The 19,800-nt window shown below is 43.5% G+C and overlaps 1 protein-coding gene across 3 annotated transcripts in view; it reads left to right on the top strand.

Annotated features, from left to right (window-relative positions):
* The first annotated feature begins 2,754 nt into the window (after positions 1–2,754).
* MSANTD4 (Myb/SANT DNA binding domain containing 4 with coiled-coils) overlaps positions 2,755–19,800 on the top strand; it is a 32,385-nt gene continuing 15,339 nt past the window's right edge. For 2 of the 3 annotated variants that reach the window (XR_016314184.1, XM_089687290.1), the window contains exon 1: positions 2,757–2,965. The gene's annotated coding sequence lies outside the window, so the exon portion shown is untranslated. Of the gene's footprint in view, positions 2,966–19,800 lie in introns of all 3 variants that reach the window. The other variant, XM_089687291.1, reaches the window with a different exon arrangement.

Raw genomic sequence — 19,800 nt, 5'->3', positions numbered from 1 at the left:
TTGCCTGACGAAGGGGCCCTGTGTGGCTCCAAAACATTGCCTTTTGTTTACCATGTGACAACGAAATAAAGCTTTGGACCCATATTGCGGAATCCTTGGTGGTGTGGTGACATTTCATCACTTCCCCTAAAGGAGGTTCAAGGGACCTTCATTACACTTAAGGCCTTGTTCACACAGGCATACTATGATGTGCAGCCAGGCGAGGGCCTGATTTACCTGCATGAGGATGTGCAGGCAGTCCCATTGATGTCTATTGGGATGTAGCGGATACATTGACACAGCTGTGACATCTGTACGGGTCCTGCACACAGTGTGCGTTGTAGCCGTGCACGTGCACAGATGTCAGATTGGGAGCAGTGGCTGTGTCCCAGTAGACATCAATGGGGCTGTCTGCCAAGGAATGCACAGAACACCCATGCACCAAGTTCATGGCCCAATGATACTACAGGTGTTGTATGATGCTATGGATGTATTTGGACACCTTCATAGCAGTCTAGGCACTGCCTGTTCTGCCTTTCTGTGAGGTAACATTACACAGTGCAGCTTTGTATCCCCCTCATGAACAAGGCCCCTGTCCTGGATATGGTGTGGAGGGAGTACAGTGAAGTAGTAGGGGGGTGCGCTGTGTAGGAATGGAGTACAGTTTAGTAGTGGGGGGGGGGTGCGCTGTGTAGGAATGGAGTACAGTGAAGTAGTAGGGGGGTGCGCTGTGTAAGAAAGGAGTGTGGTGTGTAGGGAGTACAGTGAAGTAGTGGGGGGGGGGTGCGCTGTGTAGTAATGGAGTACAGTGAAGTAGTAGGGGGTGCGCTGTGTATTAATGGAGTACAGTGAAGTATTGGGGGGGGGGGGTGCGCTGTGTAGGAATGGAGTACAGTGAAGTATTGGGGGGGGGGGTGCGCTGTGTAGTAATGGAGTACAGTGAAGTAGTAGGGGGTGCGCTGTGTAGGAATGGAGTACAGTGAAGTAGTAGGGGGGTGCGCTGTGTAGGAATAGAGTGTGGTGTGTAGGGAGTACAGTGAAGTAGTGGGGGGTGCGCTGTGTAGTAATGGAGTACAGTGAAGTAGTAGGGGGTGCACTGTGTAGTAATGGAGTACAGTGAAGTAGTAGGGGGTGCGCTGTGTAGTAATGGAGTACAATGGAGTAGTAAGGGGGGGTGCACTGTGTAGTAATGGAGTACAATGGAGTAGTAAGGGGGGGTGCACTGTGTAATAATGGAGTACAATAGAGTAGTAAGGGGGGTGCACTGTGTAGTAATGGAGTACAGTGAAGTAGTGGGGGGTGCACTGTGTAGTAATGGAGTACAGTGGAGTAGTAAGGGGGTGCACTGTGTAGTAATGGAGTACAGTGGAGTAGTAAGGGGGGTGCAGTGTAGTAATGGAGTACAGTGGAGTAGTAAGGGGGTGCACTGTGTAGTAATGGAGTACAGTGGAGTAGTAAGGGGGGTGCACTGTGTAGTAATGGAGTACAGTGGAGTAGTAAGGGGGGTGCTCTGTGTAGTAATGGAGTACAGTGGAGTAGTAAGGGGGGGTGCAGTGTAGTAATGGAGTACAGTGGAGCAGTAAGGGGGGGTGCACTGTGTAGTAATGGAGTACAGTGGAGTAGTGGGGGGTGCACTGTGTAGGAATGGAGTACAGTGTAGTAAGGAGGGTGCACTGAGTAGGAATGGAGTACAGTGGAGTAGTAAGGGGGGTGCACTATGTAGTAATGGAGTGCAGTGTAGTAAGGGGGTGCACTGTGTAAAAATGGAGTACAGTGGAGTAGTAAGGGGGAGTGCACTGTGTAGGAATGGAGTACAGTGAAGTATTGGAGAGGTGCACTGTGTAGGAATGGAGTACAGTGGAGTAGTAAGAGGGGTGCACTGTGTAGAAATGGAGTACAGTGTAGTAAGGAGGGGGGGGGGAGAGCACTGTGTAGGAATGGAGTACAGTGGGGCAGTGTGGGGGTGCACTGTGTAGTAATGGAGTACAGTGTAGTAAGGAGGGGGGGTGCACTCTGTAGGAATGGAGTACAGTGGGGTAGTAGGGGGTGCACTGTGTAGTAATGGATTACAGTGTAGAAAGGAGGGATGGGGGTGCACTGTGTAGAAATGGAGTACAGTGTAGTAAGGAGGGGGGGGGAGAGCACTGTGTAGGAATGGAGTACAGTGGGGTAGTGTGGGGATGCACTGTGTAGTAATGGAGTACAGTGTAGTAAGGAGGGGGGGGGGGGTGCACTGTGTAGGAATGGAGTACAGTGGGGTAGTAGGGGGTGCACTGTGTAGTAATGGATTACAGTGTAGTAAGGAGGGATGGGGGTGCAGTGTAGTAATGGAGTACAGTGTAGTAAGGAGGGATGGGGGTGCACTGTGTAGTAATGGATTACAGTGTAGTAAGGAGGGATGGGGGTGCACTGTGTAGGAATGGAGTACAGTGGGGTAGTAGGGGGTGCACTGTGTAGTAATGGAGTACAGTGGGGTAGTAGGGGGTGCACTGTGTAGGAATGGAGTACAGTGGGGTAGTAGGGGGTGCACTGTGTAGTAATGGAGTACAGTGGGGTAGTAGGGGGTGCACTGTGTAGTAATGGATTACAGTGTAGTAAGGAGGGATGGGGGTGCACTGTGTAGGAATGGAGGTAGCGGTGGGCAGGCTGGCACAGTGTAGCAGCGTCCTGTCAGCCCCCACGTCTCCTTTGTGTCTCCTCTACACACAGTCTGCTTGTGTCTCCCTCCTTGTAGTAGAGGTCTGCCCTCCTCCTCCTCCTTCTCCTCCATGTCAGTACAGCCAGTCTCCCTCCCTCCCCTCTCCCCAGTGCTGCAGCCTCCTCCTCCTCCTCCTCCTTGTGTCTGCCAGCTCCGGTGCCTAGCTAGCAGTGTGCCCCCCCTTCCCTCGGTGCCATTCTCTGGGGCTGGGCATCCCTGGATGCCCGAGGGACGGTCTGTACTCAGCGCACTGCGGTCTCCAGGGGGGCCGTGCAGCCACTGCAGCAGGTAAGAGCCACCCTCGTCTACTGCACGCTGCACCCTGCAGGGGGACACTGTGCCCGGGCTCCCCTCACACAGCCCGGCCTGGCTCTCCCTCCGATCCCATACCGCCATCTTGCCTGCCCTGCAAAGTGATCATGTCTGGGCTACAACTGCGTGTAGGGAGGGCTGGCCACAGCACAACATGGAGAGGAGGCACACTGACACCACGGAGAGGAGGCACACTGCACGCAGCATCTACCTGTACACAGCATCCTCCTGTACACAATGTAGCAGATGACAGGTGGACACTGTTGGCTTACACTCTGCAGGTTGGATTGGCTCCTGGCTGGGCATTTTATTATCTGCACCTGGATGTATTGCCTAGAAGGCAAAGAGTAGTAGCCCATAGCATCACATAACCTATAGTAACCTATAGCAACAGTTAGTAGCCCATAGCAACACATGATCTATAGCAACACTTAGTAGCCCATAGTAACACATAACCTATAGTAACAGTAACCCATAGTAACCTATAGCAACACTTTGTACATAGTAACTTTTAACAACACATAATAGCTTATAGCAACACATAGTAAACTGAAGCAACACTTAGTAGCCCATAGTAACTTATAGCAACACTTAGTAGCCCATAGTAACATATAGCAACACTTAGTAGCCCATAGCAACACATGATGATCTATAGAAACACTTAGTAGCCCATAGCAACACACAGTAAACTATAGCAACACCCAATAGCTCATAACAACACATAGTAAACTGATGCAACACTTAGTAGCCCATAGAAACACATACTAATCTATAGCAACACTTAGTAGTCCATAGTAACCTATAGCAACACTTAGTAGCCCATCGCAACACATGATGATCTATAGCAACACTTAGTAGCCCATAGCAACACATGGTGATCTATAGCAACACTTAGTAGCCCATACCAACAGATGATGATCTATAGCAACACTTAGTAGCCCATAGCAACACATAGTAACCTTTAGCAATACTTAGTAGCCCATAGTAACCTGTAGCAACACTTAGTAGCCTATCGCAACACATGATCTATAGCAACACTTAGTAGCTCATAGCAACACTTAGTATCCTACAGCAACACACAGTAACCCAGCAGAACATGCACAGCTATACCTGCCATGCATTACTGCACCTCCATGTAGAAGACAACCAGAGGGCTGCACACTGCTTTACATTGCATGTACAATTCAGGCTGCACCCTGTACCTTTACATTGCTTTCTCCTATACGCAGTGTAGCAGATCACATACAAGTGCAGACATATACACACTGATGGTTTGCAGTCTGCAGGTTGTATTAGCTCCTGGCTGTGTTTATTATTTGCAGCTGGATTTAGTGACCATATGGCAGAGAGCAGTAACCCATAGCAACACATGCTAACCTATAGGAACATGTAACCCATAGCAACACATGCTAACCTATAGGAACATGTAACCCATAGCAACACATGCTAACCTGTAGGAACATGTAACCCATAGCAACACATGCTAACCTGTAGGAACATGTAACCCATAGCAATACACAGTACCCCATTAGAGCATACACAGCTATGTCTGACATGTATCGCCATGTAGAAGGTAATCAGAGGACTGCACCCTGTAGCTTTCCATTGCATTGTCCCATATACACAATGTCGCAGATCACATGAAGTCTGCAGATCACATTGGCTCCTGGCCGGATGTATTGCCCATAAGGCAAAGAACAATAACCTATAGCAAAACATACACAGCTATGCCTGACATCCATTACTACACCCCCACATAGACGGCAATCATCAGATGTCTGCGTGCTGCTTTACATTGCATGTACAATTCATTCTGCACCCTGTAGCTTTACATTGCATTATCCCATACATGTTCCTTTACACAATGTATCAGATCACATGCAATTTGCAGGTTGTATTGGCTCCTGGCTGGAAGTATTGCCCATAAAGAGCAGTAACACAAAGTAACCTATAGCAAGCCATGGCAACATTTAGCAAGCTGTAGCGACACACCATAACCCAGCAGAACATACACAGCTATGCCCGACATCCATTACTGCACCTCCATGTAGAAGGCAATCATCAGAGGACTGCACGCTGCTTTACATTGCATGCACAATTCAGTGTGCACCCTGTACCTTTACATTGCACTGTCCCATACATGTCGCAGATCACATGCAGTCTGCAGGTTGTATTGTATCCTGGCTGGATGGATTGCCCATACGGCAAAGAGCAATAACCCACAGCAACACAATGTAGCAGATCATATACAAGTGCAGACAATTGCACACTGTTGATGTGAAATCTGCAGGTTGTATTGGTTCCTGGCTGTGCCTTTTGTTATTTGCACCTGGATGTAGTGCCTATAAGGCAAAGAGCAGTAACCCATAGCAACACTTAGTAACCCATAGCAACACACACAGTAACCCAGCAAAATATACACAGCTATGTCTAACACCCATTACTACACTCCCATGTAGAATCTGGTAATCATCAGATGGCTGCACGATGCTTTACATTGCATGCACAATTCAGTCTGCACCCTCTAGCTTTACGCTGCAGATCACATGCAGTCTGCAGGTTGTATTGGCTCCTGGCTGGATATATTGCCCATAAGGCAAAGAGCAGTAACCCATAGCAACACATAGTAACCTATAGTAAGCCATAGCAACACACAGTAACCCAGCAGAACATGCATTATTATACCTCCATGTAGAAGGTAATCAGAGGGCTGCACACTGATTTACATTTTTGCATGCACACTTCAGTTTGCACCTTGTAGCTTTACATTGCTTAACCCCACATATATTGCTTTACAGATCGCATGCAATGATCCTGTTGATTTGTAGTCTGCAGGTTGTATTGACTACTGCCTCTACCTTTTACAACTTGCACCTGGAGGTATTGCCCATAAGGCAAAGAGCAGTAACCCACAGCAACACATATTAGCTTATAAAAACACTTAGTAACCCATAGCAACACATCATAGCTCATAGTAACCCATAGCAACACATCATAGCTCATAGTAACACCAACCCATAGAAATACATGGTAACCCATAGCAATACATACTGGTAGATTTGCTAAAACTAGAGGGTACAAAACCTGGCGCAGCTGTGCATGGTAGCCAATCAGCTTCTAACTTCAGCTTGCTCAATGAAGCTTTGACAATAAAACCTGGAAGCTGATTGGTTTCTATGCAGAGCTGCACCATGCAGTTTTAGTAAATCAACCCCATAGTAGTCCATAATAACAGTTATTAACCCACAGCAACACATAGTAACCCATAGCAACGCTGAGCACACTGTAGCCCATAGCAGCACTTAGTAACCCATAGCAACACTGAGCACACTGTAGCCCATAGCAGCACTTAGTACCCCATAGCAACACTGAGCACACTGTAGCCCATAGCAGCACTTAGTAACCCATAGGCAACAATCTCTACAACTGCTGTGAACCCACATCAGGTGTCATCTGATTGCTCTGAGCTATAGGATTGCATTTTGAACTATTAAAATACATGTTTTAATATTGATACAGATTTCTCATTATACCTTTCTTGTAAATTGAATAGGATGTATGCAGTGATTTTTCAAGCAGTATTTATAATAACTTATTACAAATATTATCACCTTCAATAACAGTGATTATTAGCTACGCTTATATGCGAATACATTCCTATTGATAGGATTTAATGTATTCACATATAGGCGCCGCTAATAATCACTGTTATTGAAGGTGATAATATTTGTAATAAGTTTTGACATAGTATTTAAAGTGGCCGCTCATTGGATATAATAATATTTAAAATCATCATTTGGCATGATTGAGTGAGTAATTAGATATCATTTTTGGGTCACTCTATAAATTAAGAAGTATTTATAATAAACCTGCGTAGTAGTATAGCTGTAATTTTGCCCAAACTTGTTCATTTTCATGCAGGGCGTGTTCTTCATCGGCATGAGACAATTTTACATGATCCAGATTTTTACTCCTCCTCCTAACACCATGCCGATGACATAGCTGGTCAGCAGAACCCTATGGATATTCTCATCAGATGTATATTTTTAATAATAATGGCAGAAAATGATGTCCACCAATCAGGTCTAACCTTCCAACAGTGTTAGGGAATTTCTAGCAATGGGAGTTGATTTCTGATTTGGTGCCTTAGGTCACTGCAGTGAACACATTGCTGTGCTGTGCTAAAAATGGTGATTTACACCACAAACGTGTTTGATGCGTCAATATGACGTGAACATCGGGATCTGAATAGAATTGGTGTTTTCAGATGTTAGCCTTCACTAATCATTTGGTATATTAATATGTGTTTTTACAAGTATGTTACACTTTTTTAGGATCTACTGTATACAACACTGCTTGTTAGTCATGCAGGACTAGCTGTGGATCTGGAGGATGCGGTAATATGACACAGTACGGCTATTCTACTACTCCTAATGAATGAGGACCTTTGTCATGTCTGATTCTGATCCGGAGGGTCTAAAATGAACCACTACTGATTTCATCTTTCCACAACGATTATAAAAGTAGACAAAGGGATGTTATAAATATTTTATTCACTGAAAGAAAATCTGGCCTAATCTAATCAGTGTAAAGATATTAAAAATGAACTATAAGCTTTTAGGGCCCGTTCACACCATGTCTGCATCTGAATTGCACAGGAACGCAGTGCTTTTGCAATCTGCGGTGGGTGTTAGGCCGGCCATACATGGGTAGAAAATCGACCGATTTTTCGTCCGAAAATCGGACTAAAGAATAATTGGCCGATTTTCACTCTTTTAGTGGTTCCTCCCCTTTTTGGTGATTGGGCATGTTGGAAAATTCGTGAAAAATGACCGATTTTCGACTCTATGATCGTTTTTCCAAAAAGAATATGCACATGAGCCGTGACCTGGAAGGAACAGAAGTTTTGCTTGTTATATAGGGTGAACTTTATGACTTGATCGGCCAATTTTCGAAATCAGTGATGGCACCATCGGATTACCGAGCGAACAACGTTTCCGATTTTCGGACGAAAAATCATTCGGAATTCGAACCATGTATGGCCTGCATTAGTAAAAATGTAATGACACTCCAAACACAGGTTGCAAATACAGTACATTTGCCCACACCTGCCCGCAGGTTTGTACCATGCGATTCGGTTAAAGTATATTTTAGGACTGGTTCACACTGATGCGGTGTGGGAAACGCACAGAATTCGCTGCGAATCCCGCACCATATCAGTGTGAACTGGGCCCAAAACATACTCTCATTACATCAGAAATGCACTCCGTTCATGTGAACCACTGCTGGTGTCGGTGTTTTAACGACACCCCCCAAAATAGTTTGCAAAGCGCAGTGGGCTTGGCTGAATCGGATTGTGAACACCCATGTGATCCGATTCCAGTGTGGAAAAAAAGGGTTCTGCACCTTTCCCGTGGGTGTGTTGTACAATTTGAGCCATACAAAATGAATGGCTCAAATTGCACTGCAAAAGAATTGAATGTGATTTGAAGAGGAATCCCACAGTTTACTGCACCATACCAGTGTGAACCAGCTTCCCAAAAAGTAGTGCATGCACTACTTTTTCCACGGTGTGGTGCGATTTTAGCTCATTCAAAATTAATGGGCTTGAAATCGCAACGCACAGAGCCGTATATGAATCACACAGGAACGCACAGCGCATGCTCCAGGCATGGTGTGAACCGTCCCTTAGGGCTCATTCATACCAGATGGTATTTCCAGTGCAGCCCCAAAGCATAGACAAGGCAAAATACCTTCTTTTTAATGGTTTCAGTTCCATGCCACAGCAATGCATGCAATACTTTTTTCGGCAACCGGTTTTGTAGCGAACCACCACATCACAACTCCACTCTGGTGAATAGAACTTTATTGAAATGTCACGAGTAACATTTCAACAAATGTGTGAATTTTGAAGAAAAAAGTAAATAGTGCAGTGCACCAGGATTGGTGCGTTAGCATTGCGTGTTGGGAGCATACAGTAGTGGGCCTGCATTCAGGGCGGCTAGCTGGCGTAAACAGCCATTAGGAATAGATTGAATTTTACTGAGGTGTAGGGATATTGGTCAAAAAAAATATTTTCAGCTATGGCCGGTTCATACCATAGAAATGCGTCTCTGCGTGTACTTTTTTTTACATGTTTTTGATGTGTTCCGGTGCATTTTGTTCCTTCTTTTTTTTCTTCCCCTTAAATAAGGACATTTTGGTGCATTTAAGTGCGTTCGAGTACATTTTACCGCATTCCAGTACAGTTCAGTGCTGAAAAAATGCAGCATGTTCTACTTTTTTCTGGAACTGGAATGCACCAGAACTGACCACACTGTTGTGAACTATGCCATTTGAAACCATATCAGCTAAAATCTATGCATTTTCTGATGCAGAAAAAATTTACTTATAAATATATATATAAAAAACATATATAAGGTGCAGCGCTATAATAGCAAAAATGGCATACATAACATATTATAAATAAAGTGCAAATGTCAAATCACACTGTTTTTCAATTGAGTGAGATGAAAAGTCCCAAAATAAGGTCAAACGTGGGGATCCAATAGATCCTAGTAGGTGCGGGGGATAAGATTCGGTGTATCACACGGTGAATCTGGGGTAAAAATTGCGCACTCACCAGAAGTGCGTCAAAAAAGCGCATGTAAGATTTATCCTGTAGTATCGGATAGCGGTCATCAATTGCCAAGATAGGGACAGGGTCATACACCTTCCAATCGCAACTTGGGTTAAATACTTCAAATTTCATATACGTGTCTCAGGCGTGTCACCATCCGGGGTCCCCTTTTAGAGCAGATTCTGCAAGTGGGGACTGTCCTGTCTCTTCACTCTGCTCTTCCTGTCCCTCTGACCTCTGTCGCTCCTGGAATGCACATGGTGTGAACTGCTCTAAAAGTGAAACTAAAGTCCCAATACATGTCTTTCTTTTAATGGTCTGACCTTCCTCACTAGCATGACATCTTTTACTTGGCTTCTTCTGGGGGCCAGACTGCGGGTATCTTCATTGTGGGATGATGTCACTCCTGTGCAGGAGTTCAGTTATTCTGTCACACGGGCGCTGTACCAGAGTGTGAACTGAGCTGCACTTGCACAGCTCAGGGTACATTTCAAAGAAGACTCTGAGCAGGCGGGTAGTTTTATTTTATTGCAGAAGAGACATTGTGGTGGGTTTACTAAAGGCAAATAGACTGTGCACTTTGAAAGTTGCTCTAGAGCTTAGAAAATTAAGTGAAGCTTCACTTTGCTAAAAAAAAACAGCATTTTGCTTGCTTGTGATTGGATGATGGAAGTCAGCAGATCTTCATTTTCATTTACTAAGCTCTGGAGCAAATGCACTTGTAGAATGCAATTGTACTTCTAAAGTGCACAGTCTGTTTGCCTTTAATATATCAACCCCATTGCATGTCCCTTTCACAATAAAGATCTGCCTGCTCTCAGTCCTTAATATTGGAACTTTAGTTCTGCTTTAAGACTGTTAAGGTGGACTTCTGCTTTGTGCAAAACAGTAGCTAAATTATAGGGGCACTAGTTAATATAGAATGTACAAATTGCCTTTCAGTTACCCTTAGTGGGGTTGATTTACTAAAGGCACACAGACTGTTCTCTTTGCAAGGGAATGTTCCCTAAGTTTAGTAAATGTCTTGAAAATTCACTTTGCAAAGAATACTCAATATTTTTGTTTGTATGTGATTGGATGATGGAAGTCACCTCATTCACCAGGCTGAGGGAAAGTGCCCTTGCAAGCCTATTCGCCTTTAGTAAATTCAGTCAGGAAAAAATAGACTGTGTGGTACTCCAAACAATTAGATTAAAGTGGTTGTGAAGGTTCAAGGTTTTTTACCTTCGTGCATTCTATGCATGAAGGTAAAAAATCTTCTCTATGCAGCCCCCCCCAATACTCACCTAAGCCCTCTCTCGATCCAGCGATGTTCACTAGAGTCTCAGCAATCCCAGGACTCCCTTTCCTCATTGGCTGAGACAGTAGCAGGAGCCATTGGCTCCTGTTGCTGTCAATCACAGCCAGTGAGCCAATGAGAAGAGAGGGGGTGGGGTCGAACCGCGGCTCCGTGTGTGAATGAACACATGAAGCAGCGGGTGCCCCCCATAGCAAGCTGTTTGCTGTGGGGACACCCGACAGGAGGAAGGGGCCAGGAGTGCCGGTGGGGGGACCCGAGAAGAGGAGGATCCAGGCTGCTTTGTGTAAAACCACTGCACACAGCAGGTAAGCATGATGTGTTGTCATTTAAAAATAATTGAAGACTTTAGTATCACTTTATGGCAAGCCATAGATGATTTGATTTTCTTTCAATCCACCATGAGTGGAAGGGAAGAAAATCACTCAATTTCCCTATCAACACAGTCAGTGGGATGGGGGAATGCCTATAGCCACCAGCAGTAATTGCATGTAAAAAATGCATCAAGCTGGTTATACCCAAGTCAATTGATGGAACAACTTGGTTACAACCAGATTGCCCATAAATGGTTCGAATGGTTCAGCAGGATTCATCCATCTATGGCCAGTTTAAAACTTTCACTGATCTGACTACAGTGGGCCAATATTAGATTCCTGCTGTGGGTTATGCTACTTTACCAGCAACAACATTACCAAAATTTAACTCTGATATTCTGTGGCAGAGTGGCAAATTACCTTCTTCCAGGTCACTAAGGTGGCTTGAAAAGCCCCCTGGCAACCAGGACAATTTTATAGAGGTCCAGCTAATGAATGGGCAGATGGAGGTACAGCAGCAGGAAAGAGGGTAAGGGAATGCATGCGACTGGTGCACCCTAACTGGCCAAGCAATATCTCTTCTTGGTAGTGACTGACTTTCTGCAGGACTTTTATACAGTGATGGAGCGTCTTACATTAGTGATAATGGAAGACAGATTTCAGTATTTCTGCCAAGTGGTGAAGTGTCACTGGCGACAGAATCCCGTATCTGACACTACCCTAAAGTTGAGCTTGCCAGTCAAAAGCAGACACTGAGCTCATCAGTAATCTGATTTACAAATGTTAGCTTCCAGCTCTGAAATTAGAGCATTGGCATACAACCCTCTTCCCACATCCATCGCCAGGCATTAGAGAGGCTTGCATGGCAAAAGCCATGTGCCAGAATTCAGCTGAGCTCAAATCTAACATATGCATATTGAGCACTTTATAGTTCAGCACTGCCAGGAACTATGGAACCAACAAATACATGTAATGTTTACCTCTCAGTCTCTGCTTTTAGCTGCTATCCATGGCTTTAGGATAACAGCAGGGTTACCTACTCTAGTCATGCTATTGTTCATGCTCTACACACAGTCTCTTGTTTAGTTGTTATGTTAATGGAGTGGAGTAAGGGGAGCACATACCTCTGGCATTGGTCATATTTGATAAGAAAAATATGGTAAAATAATGCAGTCCAAGCACTGACTTATAGACAGGTGCAGGTGTTCCTCCACCCTGTAGGGGGCACTGTACCACTCTCCCAGGTTGAGAGGCGTTTGTTAAGGGAATCATCCCCTTATGAACTCCCATCAGTATTCTCAGGGAAGACAGCTGTCTGATTGGACACTGGCAGTCATCTTGACAAGGGACCTGATAAATAGGGTATCTTGCATTAGGTTCTGCAACTTCTGCAGTGTGAATACAACGCAGTAGGAGTGTTAGATTCCCTCAGACAGTGAGTACATTGCCATATTGGTACATCACAAACCTCCATCCCTACAGTGAATACCTCCTCTGGTATTACCAGCCAGAGCCTGATAATAAGCCATGGGGAGGTCAAAGACCAAGGAACTACCACGGACCTGAAAATTAGTGAGGGCTGAAAGATAGACAGTTGATAGCTTACAGTACTTATAGAGCAGGGGTCTCCAAACTTTCTAAACAAAGGTCCAATTCACTGTCCTACAGACTTTAGAGGGGCCGGACTGTGGCCACTGGGAGTAGAAAAGGTCCTGTCAGTGGGAAAAAAAAAAAAATGCCTCAGCTTTGATGTCAGTGGGAGGAATTGTGCCCCATCATTGGTGTCAGTGGGAGGAATTGTGCCCATGGTTGGTGTCAGTGGGAGGAATTGTGCCCCATCGTTGGTGTCAGTGAGCCCCATTTTTGTTGGTGTCATTGGGAGGAATTCTGCCCCATCATTGATGTCAGTGGGAGGAAATATGCGCCACTGATTATGAATGGATAAAATAGTGCCCCAAGGGCCAGATAGAAGCAAGCAAACGGTCAAATCTGGTCACTGAGCCGCAGTTTAAAGATCACTGTTGTAGAGCCATCTCTATGGAAGTCTAAACAAAATGTCCCAAATCCAGGTTCTATGTGTGAGCTCTGTCATTTAAAAGCCATTGTTTTTAATTTTTAGGGACTCTTTAATGACTGGCATAGTACCACTGGACTGGCGTAAGGCCAATGTGGTGCCAATATTTAAAAAAGGATGAAAATCTTTGCAGAGTAATTATAGACTTGTTAGTTTAACTTCTATAGTTGGGAAGATACTGGAGAGTTTAATAAAAGACCACATAGATGAGTTATTGCTGGAAAAAAATATTTTAAGCAACAGATTCATTAAAGACAGAAGTTGTCAAACAAATCTGATTTTGCAAAAGCGTTTGACACAGTTCCCCACACACGGCTAATGTGTAAGGTAAAGTCTATGGGCTTGGAAAAATCCGTATGTAAATGGATAGAAAACTGGCTAAAAGATGGTATTCAGAGAGTAGTGGTTAATGATTCATACTCTGAATGGTCTAGGGTTGTCAGTGGTGTACCCCAAGGTTCAGTGTTGGGACCCTTACTGTTTAATATATTTATAAATGATATAGGGTCTGGGATTAAAAATCCCATTTCAGTCTTTGCAGATGTCACCAAGCTGTGCAGTGGAATAACGTCCTTACAGGATGTCTCTAATTTACAAGCCAACCTCAATGCACTGTTTAATTGGGCAACTATGTGGCAAATGAGGTTTAATGTTGATAAATGTAAGGTTATGCATTAGGGGGCTAAGAATATGCATGGATCATACATACTAGGGGGGGGTACAACTGGGGGTATCAATGGTGGAGAAGGATCTGGGAGTTCTGGTAGATCACAAGCTTAATAATGGCATGCAATGCCAAGCTGCGGTTTCTAAAGCAAGCAAAATCCTCTCTTGTATTAAAAGAGGTATAGACTCCAGAGAGAGAGATATCATATTACCCCGGTACAAATCATTAGTAGGACCTCATCTGGAATATGCAGTTCAATTTTGGGCACCAATTCACAAAAAGAACATTGGGGAACTGGAGAAAGTACAGAGAAGGGCAACTAAACTGATACAAGGCATGGAGGAGATCATTTATGAGGAAAGATTAGAGGAACTGAATTTATTCTCTCTTGAGAAGAGGAGATTAAGGGGGGATATGATCACCATGTATAAATACATCAGTGGTTCATATAGTGAACTCAGTGTAGCGCTATTCACCCTGAGATCACCACGTCTGGAGGAAAGGAAATTTAATCTCCAAACACGGAAAGGTTTCTTCACAGTGAGAGCTGTGAAAATGTGGAATAGACTCCCTCAAGAGTTGGTTCTGGCCAGCTCAGTGGATTGCTGTAGGAAAGTCCTGGATTCTCTCTTGGATACACAGAATATAACTGGATACTAACATTTATAGGTAAATTTGATCCAGGGAATATCCGATTGCCTCTTGGGGGATCAGGAAGGAAATTTTTTTTCCCAGCAGGAGCAAATTGGATAATGCTTTTCTGGGGTTTTTTTGCCTTCCTCTGGATCAACTGTGGGTATAGGATTATAACTTTTTTTTATGGTTGAACTGGATGGAATTTAGACTTTTTTCAGCCAAGCTGACTATGTAACTATGATGCACAAGCCTCACAAGTCCAAAAAAACCTTCCATTACCTCCTTTGAATGAGCCAAATCCTCCTTTGTGTCTTACATGCTCCCCCTCCCAGACACTGCAGCTCACAGTGGGAGGGTTTCAGCAACTGAGGAAGTGTTGTCAATCAAGAAATCAGTTGACAGGACAAGGTGTGACCAAGTGTTGATTGACAAGCTACAAGCTTGTCAGTCAGCAGTGACAATGATAATAGCCACAACCCGTGCAGCATCATCTCATCCCTCTGTAGTGCGAGCAGGCTCATCCTCCATAAGAGTGGACACACTCCTTTGTATTCAGGAGCAGTGCAGCATTGTTGCCACACCATCAGAGGAAGCTGCATTTAGGGAGGCTTCACTGGCAGACTCAACAGATATTTGTGGGACTTTGCAGGAAGTTTAAACGAAAATGATAAGCACAAATGCGCTTCTTATTCTGTGCTGCGGCGCATGTATTTTTAAAAATAGATTAAAAAGCACTATGCCTGAATTCCCAGGATCTACCATCTCTGCTTTTGACAGTGCAGTAATGGGTAGTAGTTGGGCCAGGATCAGACAACACTTTCCTTCAAAGCTACCATTAGTCTGGCATGCTCTTATCCATTAAACATGCATGTTTAGAGTGCCTTGGAGTCACTGCCTCTGCTTGTTTGCAACAACTGAGCTTAAAGTATAACTAAGGGCAAAACGTTTTTTTTTTAGTTTTGGATAGAGTGAAGATGGATTAGAACCTCTGTCAGTTTTTATTGCTGTCTGTGCTCCATTAAGGGGGTTCAGCTTCTCTGTCCTGTTTACCATTATCATTGAAAGTAAAAGAAAATACAATATTTTGGGTTGTCCCCAGCAAAGTAATAGAGGGGAAATCTAATGAGGACACTAGTTCTGGTAACCTGGGGGCCCCACGGAATTCCCTTAATTTGCAGAGATTTCCTATCACTTCCCGTTTGGCAATGGGACAGGAAGTGAAGGGAAAGCTCCGCAATGTGACACAGATGGCTAAAATGAAAAAAAAAAAAAGTTTTGCCTACAGTTCTACTTTAATCAACCAGAAGTATCAGCTAGTTTTGTTCAGGTCACTTTAGATATTCCATACTGAGCCTCAAGCTGGTCATAGAGACAGTCTTAACAGATTCCTCCATCCACAATAAAGAGCACAGATGGGTGAATCTCCCTTAGGCCTGGTTCACACCTATGCAGGTTGCAGCCGATGCATTTTCCAGGTACCTTTGTGTTTTTTTTTCCACATACGTTTTTATGGAAACCAAAAATGGAAACCAAAAATGGAACAAAAAATGCAACCTGATGCGGGAAAAAAAAGTCTGTGACCCTTCCCCAAAAATGCATCAGTGGAAAATGGACAGATGTGAACATGACCCATAGGAAATCATGTTAAATGGACTGTAGTGCATTTCTGCAAAACTGAAAACACACTGAAAATTGCATTGGTGTGAACCAGGCCTAACTGGCTATTTGTATTCTGACAGTCGACACCCACAGCTGTCTGAATACCTGAACAGTGACTGCAAATGATTTGCTGCTGTTTGGCTGCCGAATTCTCTTCTGACTCCTTTGATCTTCAGATTGAAGTTTCTCAAGTGGTGCCATCATGGTCACCCATGAATTGAATTTCGTCAGGAAACAGGAGAAATTTGATTTGTGTAAAGCCAGCTTAAGGGGCTTACTGTGCTGTAGTTGAAGATACTATAGGAGTCACTGGTTTTACGTTTCACATTCATATTTTTGGTTAGAACATCTCATTAAAGCTGAACTCCAGGCAAGTACCAAACTGGCAACTGTACCTACCAAAGGATTTGAAATTACAATCTATTGATCCAGTTCCCTTAGCTAGCTACTTGGTCTCTACTATGGCAGTAGCACACTTTTGTCAGAAACATACCCCAGCCTGCTGATTGGACCATGAAGGAGCAGCAGCACATACACTATATTGCCAAAAGTATTGGGACGCCTGGACATGAACATGAACTTTAATGGCATCCCAGTCTTAGTCCGTAGGGTTCAATATTGAGTTGGCCCACCCTTTGTAGCTATAACAGCTTCAACTCTTCTGGAAATGCTGTCCACAAATTTTAGGAGTGTGTCTATGGGAATGTTTGACCATTCTTCCAGAAGCGCATTTGTGGGGTCAGGCACTGATGTCGGATGAGAAGGCCTGGCTCATGGTCTAATTCATCCCAAAGGTGTTCTATTGGGGGTGAGGTCAGGACTCTGTGCAGGCCAGTCAAGTTCCTCCACCCCAAACATCCATGTCTTTATGGACCTTGCTTTGTGCACTGGTGCGCACTCATGTTGGAACAGGAAGGGGCCATCCTCAAACTATTCCTACAAAGGTGGGAGCATGAAATTGTCCAAAATGTCTTGGTATGCTGACTTCTTAAGAGTTCCCTTCACTGGAACTAAGGGGCCAAGCCCAACCCCTGAAAAGCAACCCCACACCATAATCCCCCCTCCTCCAAACTTTACACTTGGCACAGTGCAGTCAGGCAAGTTCCAATCTCCTGGCAACCTCCAAACCCAGACATGTCCATCGGATTGCCAGACAGAGAACATGTTTCTACTGCTCTAGAGTCCAGTGGTGTTAGATCGTATCTAGACTGATGCACTGTCAGATCTCTAATAAGAAAAGTTGCAGTGTCAGCATCCCTTTAGAAGTAATAGACCCTTAGAGAGTATCTCACCAAAAATTACATTTTCTAGTGCAGAGGATGTCTAAAACGTGAATTGTATCTTAGTTCAGAGTTCTTCACACAAGCAGAAAATGACGTTTCCGGGGAAGGTCTGTACGCCAACTGTGTACAGAATGCCTCCTGGTTGCCATGTTGCATTGACTTTTGCAGAAAATTACAGCAGCTGAAGATTGAAACAGAAAGGTCATTTGTAAGAACAATAAATTACAGTATGACTTCTGTAGAAATTATTTATGCTATATTGTTATTTTTTTATTTGCTGCATTTTTTCCATGGAAGTGGAGTTACCCTTTAAAGACATAGCTCTTGCATAATTCTTGATTTCAGCCATTATATCAGCAAAGTGGATATATGTCATGATTTACCTGACTATTTCTTATACCGTATAAAATATTTGAAGTTGTAAACTATGTTATATTAGGTATAAAAAGTCAGGATAGTTAAGTAGAATGCCAAACAACCATCTAAATACCTATAAAAAAGTAGTTTTACCTGGTAAAGGATATGTGGTTGTGGCAAGCAATTCTTGTGATCCACACACCAGTGCTATTCAGTAAGGTCACTTTGCTACTTTTTGGTTCCTATGACAGCTTTATTGCTTCTTCTCATTTCTTCAAAAATGCTTAACTAGGCACTATATGCAGTGTGTAAAACAACATTTAAAATTAACTTTTATTATTGATTTCAAAGCTTTTGCAGATATAAAGGTAAACCTACAGTGCTGTGAAAGAGTATTCATCCCCTTCTTCATTTTGTTTGTATATTTGTCACATTTAAATGATTAAGATCATCCAACACATTTTAATATTACACAAAGATAACCCGGGTAATTACAAAATTCAGTTTTTAAATTATGATTTTATTTATTAAGGAAAAGAAGCTATCACAAACCTGCCTGACCCTGTGTGAAAAAGTAATTGCCCCCTAAACCTAATAACTGGTTGTGCCACCCCTTGAGGCAACAACTGCAAGCAAGCGCTGTAGAAAACGTTTGGCCCACTCTTCTTTGCAGAATTGTTTTAATTTAGCAACATTGGAGGGTTTTCGACAATAAACAGCATCTCTATTGGATTTGGATTTAAGTCCGGACTTTAACTAGGCCACTCCAGAACCTTACATTTTTTTGAGCCATTCAGAGGTGGACTTTCTGGAGTGTTTCGGATCATTGTCCTGCTGCATAACCCAAGTGCGCTTGAGCTTGAGGTCACAAACTGATAGTTGGACATTCTCCTTCAGGATTTTCTGGTAGAGCGCAGAATTCATGGTTTTATCAATTATGGCAAGTTGTCATCACATTACCACCACCATGTTTCACTTTTGGTATGTTAATTTTACACCAGATGTAACGGGACGCACACCGTCTAATAAGTCCACAGAATATTTACCTAAAAGTCTTTGGGATAATCAACATGTTTTTGGCAAATGTGAGACCAGCCTTTGTGTTCTTTTTGGTTAGCAATGGCTTTCGCCTTGGAACTCTCCCATGGATGCCATTTTTTATCTTTCTTACTGTTAAATCATGAATACTGACCTTAACTGAGGCAAGTGAGGCCTGCAGTTCTTTAGATGTTGTTCTGGGTTCTTTTATGACCTCCTGGATAAGTCATCATTGTGCTCATGAAGTAATTTTGGTAGGCCATCTACTCCTGGGAAGGTTCTCCACTGTTCCAAGTTTTCTCTATTTGTGGATAATGGCTCTCACTGTGGTTCTCTGGAGTTTGAAAGCCTTAGAAATGGCTTTGTAACCCTTTCCAGACTGATACGTGTCCTTTACTTTGTTTCTTATATGTTTTGGAGTTTCTTTAGATCTCAACATGATGTGTTGCTTATTGAGATCTTATAGCCTGCTTAACTTTGTCAGACAGCTTCTATTTAAGTGAAATTTACCTTTCAAAAAAATGTGGTTAAAGTGGTTGTAACCCTAAAAAAAAAGTTCCTGGTCCTTTAAAGCATGATAAATAGCACAGTGCTTTTGTAGTGTCATTTTTCCCAATACATGTTTTAAAATACCAAAGAAAAACCCCACTAGGATATAGCACCTCAAAGGCTAATAAGCAGTATACATTTATTAAAGGATGTAACGGTTAAACAATACATAACATATATTCAAACAATGCACGTAACCCGTTCCTATCCATCCCCTGTGTGCCGACTTGGATTCAAACATGGACATTGTTACATACTGAAGGGCACTGCATCATCCGGCTACTGAGAGTATATGCACGGACTTTGGTTGGTTCCACA

Source organism: Staurois parvus, unplaced genomic scaffold (genome assembly GCF_062004578.1).
Source record: "Staurois parvus isolate SC_StPar_1 unplaced genomic scaffold, SC_StPar_1.0 ptg000422l, whole genome shotgun sequence".
NCBI classification, from domain to species: Eukaryota; Metazoa; Chordata; class Amphibia; order Anura; family Ranidae; genus Staurois; species Staurois parvus.
The sequence above is the reverse complement of the archived record's forward strand: the minus strand, read 5'-3'. Positions and strand labels throughout refer to the sequence as shown.